Raw genomic sequence first — 6,568 nt, 5'->3', positions numbered from 1 at the left:
AACTATCCCGTGGTCCGTTGTGAACCTACAGTATTCAGAGGCTGCAGTTGGCCCACAAGCCAGGGTTTGGACACCTCTTGTATAGATGTAGATCCAGTTGAAGGTAGGGGATAGAGGGATCAAGGAAGAGGAGACCGTGAAGGCTAGATGATGTGGGGAGTTAACTACAGTCATCTAGGAATTACTGGGGGCTTGTTAATGTCATGCTGGCTTTAATGCGTCATCTCTCTCTGTGTCCCTGTCTGAGAGACCCTGGGCAGAGCAGCCACTTGAATTACATCAAGTCCCTGTCCGAGAGACACTAGGCAGAGCAGCCACTGGAGTTACATCAATATGACCCCTGATAGTGCTTCAATGTCACGTGCGCACACACACACACACAGTCTTGTACAGTTGAAGTCGGAAGTTTGCATACACCTTAGCCAAATACATTTAAACTCAGTTTTTCACAATTCCTGACATTTAATCCTAGTAAAAATTCCCTGTCTTAGGTCAGTTAGGATCACCACTATATTTTATGAATGTGAAATTTCAGAATAATAGTAGAGAGAATGATTTGATTTATTTCAGCTTTAATTTCTTTCATCACATCCCCAGTGGGTCAGAAGTTTACATACACTCAATTAGTATTCGGTAGCATTGCCTTTAATTGTTTAAATTTTTCAGGTAGCCTTCCACAAGCTTCCCACAATAAGTTGGGTGAATTTTGGCTCATTCCTCCTGACAGAGCTGGTTTACTAGAGTCAGGTTTGTAGGCCTCCTTGCTCGCACACGCTTTTTCAGTTCTGCCCACAATTTTTCATTAGGATTGAGGTCAGGGCTTTGTGATGACCACTCCAATACCTTGACTTTGTTGTCCTTAAGCCATTTTGCCACAACAGGATGCTGCCACCCCCGTGCTTCACGGTTGGGATAGTGTTCTTCGGCTTGCATGCCTCCCCCTTTTTCCTCCAAGCATAACGATGGTCGTCATGGCCAAACAGTTCGATTTTTGTTTCATCAGACCAAAGGACATTTCTCAAAAAAGTACGATCTTTGTCCCCATGTGCAGTTGCAAACTGTAGTCTGGCTTTTTTATGACGGTTTTGGAGCAGTGGCTTCTTCCTTGCTGAGCGGCCTTTCAGGTTATGTCGATTTATAGGACTCATTTTACTGTGGATTTTGATATTTTTGTACCTGTTTTCTCCAGCATCTTCACACGGTCCTTTGCTGTTGTTATGGGATTGATTTGCACTTTTCTCACCAAACTGCTTTCATCTCTAAGAGACAGAACGCGTCTCCTTCCTGAGCGGTATGATGGCTGCATGGTCCAATGGTGTTTATACTTGCGTACTATTGTTTGTACAGATGAACGTGGTACCTTCAGGCGTTTGACAATTGCTCCCAAGGATGAACCAGGTCTTGGCTGATTTCTTTCGATTTTTTTTTGCCTATCAGAAGCTTCTAAAGCCATGACATAATTTTCTGGAATTTTCCAAGCTGTTTAAAGGCACAGTCAACTTAGTGTATGTAAACTTCTGACCCACTGGAATTGTGATACAGTGAATAATAAGTGAAGTAATCTGTCTGTAAACAATTGTTGGAAAAATTACTTATGTCATGCTCAACCAACTTTACAAAACTATAGTTTGTTAACAAGAAATTTGTGGAGTGGTTGAAAAACGAGTTTAAACCTAAGTGTATGTTAACTTCCGACTTCAACTGTATGTCACACCACTCACTCACACACTGTGTCTGACTGAGTCACGTGGTGCTTCTACTGTTCATCTCCCAGTTAGACTAGAGCCTGAGCCTGTCTGAGACCTAGTGTGGGTCTGACAACAATGTGGTTGGCTCATAACACCCCTCCTGTGGTGATATGTAATCCCTGTCCCACATTGGAGCTGGGGGATTAGGAAATGGTGAAGAGTCATCCAGTCATTCATATGGAGATGTCTGTCTGCCTGCCTGCCCTCATCCACCCAGACCAAAGAGCAGCCTGACAGAGTGTCATGGGCTGTTCATAATGTGGCCTAAAGATCAGCCAGAGAGAGAGAGAGAGAGAGTGTGGCAGAGTGAGAGGAGGGATGTAAGAGTGGGATTTATGGATAGAGTGAGAGAGGCAACTTCTGTGTCTACTTCTCATTCCCCCTGTCATCACCCCTTCCCCCCCTCCCTCCCTGCTGTCATCTTCATCCATCTCTTTTTGTCTCCTCCCCTCATCTTTGATCCTGACTTGGTCACATAGCTGTTTCCTCAAATTATCATGATCCACACCAGACTTCAGCCTTCTGACACATGATTGGCCCAGATGATGTGGCAAAACTCAAAGCATAGAGTCAACCTCCAAGCTAAGCCAACAACTCCTTCATGCATCTCTGGGATGTGTCAGGAGCAGAAATGCCTGATGTATTTTCACAGTGTGGCTAGCTTGTAGGAGGCGCGGCACATCCGTACCTTAAGTGGCAGAATAATGCATTATTAAGACTGGCACAGGGTGAATATTGTACCTTATTCTCTTCATGCTCACAGTGTGACGGCACTCATCCAGCTCCTGGATGGCATATCAGACTCAACGCAAAGTGTGTGTGTTTGCATTGTGTGTGTGTGTGTGTGTGTGTGTGTGTGTGTGTGTGTGTGTGTGTGTGTGTGTGTGTGTGTGTGTGTGTGTGTGTGTGTGTGTGTGTGCAGACAGTAGTATGGTCTGTGTTTTTGTCATCAAACTTTTAGAAACTTCCAGTCTGACAACAATGTTTGAGACAGGAAGCTTCCTGTGCTCCTGTGCCCTTCTCCTCCTTTGGGCCCCCTCTCTATTTCCTTCGCTTCATCTCTTCTTCCCTGTATCCCCCTCCTCCTACCACTTCCTCCTGCTCCATCTCTAAATTTCTTCTCCTTCCCACTCTACCTCCCTTTCACTCTCTTCTCTTCTCAAAATCCATATCAATACCTGTTTACTGTTTCCACCACCCTGCTGATCTCACCCATCTCTCTCCTTCTCCTTCTCTCCTCCGTCTCCTTCTGTCCTTCGCGCCAATTCTTCCTTTCGGCCTCGTGTTTGCCCTAGCTCTCTCTCTATTTCCCTCTCTCCCTCTCCGTGCCTCTCCTTCTGCTCTGACCTCATCCCTGCTCTCTCTGTTCTCCCTCTTTCCACTCTTTCTCTCTGTTCTCCCTATTTCCCCTGGATCCCTCTTCCTGGACCTTCTGTTCGTAGGTGAGGTTCCACAGCTGTTGTAGGTGACAGGGCTGCCATAAGGACATACAGGTTGCAGTGAGGGACATTTGTGGTATAAGGGCATGGTTGACTGACAGTACCGCAGTAGACTAACGGTAAGGTGGGGTGTTCTCCTGCGTCGAGGGAGGGAAGCCAGGGGCCAGACGACCGTGACTAAGTGGAGGAGACTCTGAGCGAAATAATTCATTACAATGGTAAGCTGTGTGCACATGCACACCAAAACACACACACAAACTTGTGTGCATACAGTACACACAAACACACACACAAACTTGTGCATGCACACACATTCCCGCTCACATTAGTACACACAAACACCCCCCCACATTGGGTGTGTTGTCTGTCTTATTTTACTTACTGCTGTTGAATATTCATGGAAGGACAGAGAGACATTGTCAGTGAATTTAAAAAAGAACAGCATGTTAGTTTTGGATAAACAACAGAATGTGCTTTTGACAAGAAATAGTTCAGAATGGCTTAAGTATCATATTGTAATAAAGATATTCAGTATTTTGGACCCTAAGCATGTAGCGGCTGGGACAAACCCATCTTGAAATAATTTTCTTCCTACAAATTTGGTTCTAGATTTTGAACAGTGGGAACTATTACCGACTATGACTGATACTACCCCATCCCTGAAAACGAACACTCTCAGGAACACGTACGTGTCTTAGGTTTCCACCTACGACACAAGCCGTGCAGGAATCGTTAGAAGGGAGGAGTGATGAATCTGCACAGAATACCTGAGGGAAAGGAATTGATTCTCCACAAACCATCACACATAAGATCCCTGATGTTTTCCTGAACTGTCCAATACCTTTTCAGATGTATTTCAATCACTCCAAAGCATACTTCCCACTACAGACTGACATTTCCCATGATCTGATTTGACATACCTTGTGCTACAACTTATTGAGATAATGGCAATGAGGTCAGATTCATGAGGTCAGATTCATCAAACTATTTCACACATTTGTTTCTGATAACCCCAGGTGTCCAAAAATAGAGAATCAGAGAGTCAAATAGATTGATGGTCCATGTTAATAGTAATATCATGTAGAAATACAAATGTATTATCATGTATGAATCAATTTCGCTTTGTGACCCCCAAACCCCCATTCTCTAATAGGTATGGCAGCCCAGTGACTTTATTTCACCTCTGAAATATTATTGACTTCCACTGACACAGGGACTGATAGGAATGTGTGTGTTTGACAGGGAAACCCCCCCAATGTCAGGGTGAAAATCACAGTAGTACTTATAGGGGTGCCTGAGAAGGAGAGGGGAGAGGAAGAGGGGGGGAACCACAGCTAAATCTGCTGGGACAAATCACTGAAGAGGAGTGAGAGAAGAGAGATGGAGAAGACAGGGCAAGCCCTACTGTGTGTGTGTGTGTGTGGTTCGAGGCTGTTGATGATATCATCAGTTAAGGATGAAACAGTTTCATAACTACACTATGTTGAAGATGGAATGATTTGGTTTGTGATACTAAGCACACTGAGTGTTATGTCTCGTGGGTTTCGTAACCACGTCCAATTCAATAATGATGAGAAGGGAGACAGGAATTAGTTCAACCATTTACCTAGAACGTGATCAACTCAACACATATGCCCTGTGGCACAACCCAAATCTCCTACCCTCCTACTTAGTGCATTTGAAAGTCTTCAGACCCCTTGACATTTTCTACATTTTGTTACGTTACAGCCCTAATCTCAAATGTATTGAATTCATTCATTTCCACAACTATCTTCACACAATACCCCATAATGACAAAGTGAAAACAGAAATACATTATTTTCACAAGAATTCTGACCCTTTGCTATGAGGCCAGCAATTGAGCTCAGGTGCATCCTGTTTCCATTGATCATCATTGAGATGTTTCTACAACTTGATTGGAGTCCACCTGTGGTAAATTAAATTGATTGGATGTGATTTGGAAAGGCTCACGCCTGTCTGTATAAGGTCCCACAGTTGACAGTGCATGTCAGAGCAAAAACCAAGCCATGAGGTTGAAGGAATTGTCCGTAGAGCTCCGAGACAGGATTGTGTCGAGGCACAGATCTCGGGAAGGGTACCAAAAAATGTCTGCAGCCTTGAAGGTCCCCAAGAACACAGTGGCCTCCATCATTCTGAAATGGAAGAAGTTTGGAACCTCCAAGACTCCTCTAAGAGCTGTCCAGCCAAACTGAGCAATCGGGGGAGAAGGGCCTTGGTCAGGGAGATGACCAAGAACCTGATGGTCACTCTGACAGAGTTCCAGAGTTTGTCTGTGAAGATGGGAGAACCTTCCAGAAGGACAACCAGATGGAAGCCACTCCGCAGTTAAAGGCATATGACTGTCACGTTCGTCGTAATGAGGAGACCAAGACGCAGCGTGATTGGAATACATTCTTCTTTTATTAAAACGAAGAACACTTAAAAAAACTAACAAAACAAAAAGAATGTGAAGCTATAAACAACTAGTGCTGACATGCAACTACACATAGACAATAACCCACAAAACCAAAATGGACAACGATGAACAGCTGTCTCTGATTGGGAACCAATTCAGGCCACCATAGACCTTCAAATACCTAGACATATGAAAATCCCATAGATATACAAAAAACCCTAGACAAGACAAAAAACACACATACCACCCTCGTCACACCCTGACCTAACCAAAATAATAAAGAAAACAAAAGATAACTAAGGTCAGGACGTGACAATGACAGCCCACTTGGAGTTTGCCAAAAGGCACCTAAAGGACTCTCAAACCATGAGAAACAAGATTCTCTGGTCTTAGGAAACCAAGATTGAACACTTTTCCCTGAATGCTAAGTGTCACGTCTGGAGGAAAACTGGCACCATCCCTACGGTGAAGCATGGTGGTGGGGATGTTTTCCAGCAGCAGGGACTGGGAGACTAGTCAGGATCGAGGGAAAGAGCAATGTACAGAGAGATCCTTGATGGAAACCTGCTCCAGAGCACTCAGGAACTCAGACTGGGGCAAAGGTTCACCTTCCAACAGGACAACAACCCTAAGCACACAACCAAACAATGCAGGAGTGGCTTCGGGACAAGTCTCTGAATATCCTTGAGTGGCCCAGCCAGAGCCCGGACTTGAACCATATCAAACATCTCTGGAGAGACCTGAAAATAGCTATGCAGCGACACTCCCTATCTAACCTGACAGAGCTTGAGAGGATCTGCAGAGAAGAATGGGAGAAACTTCCCAAATACAGGTTTACCAAGCTTGTAGCATCATATTCTATAAGACTCAAGGCTGTAATCACTGCCAAAGGTGCTTCAACAAAATACTGAATAAAGAGTCTGAATATTATGTACATGTAATATTTCATTTTTTCATTTTTTATA

The sequence above is a fragment of the Oncorhynchus clarkii genome, chromosome 14, assembly GCF_045791955.1.
Source record: "Oncorhynchus clarkii lewisi isolate Uvic-CL-2024 chromosome 14, UVic_Ocla_1.0, whole genome shotgun sequence".
NCBI classification, from domain to species: domain Eukaryota; kingdom Metazoa; phylum Chordata; class Actinopteri; order Salmoniformes; family Salmonidae; genus Oncorhynchus; species Oncorhynchus clarkii.
Note: the sequence above shows the minus strand (reverse complement) of the source record.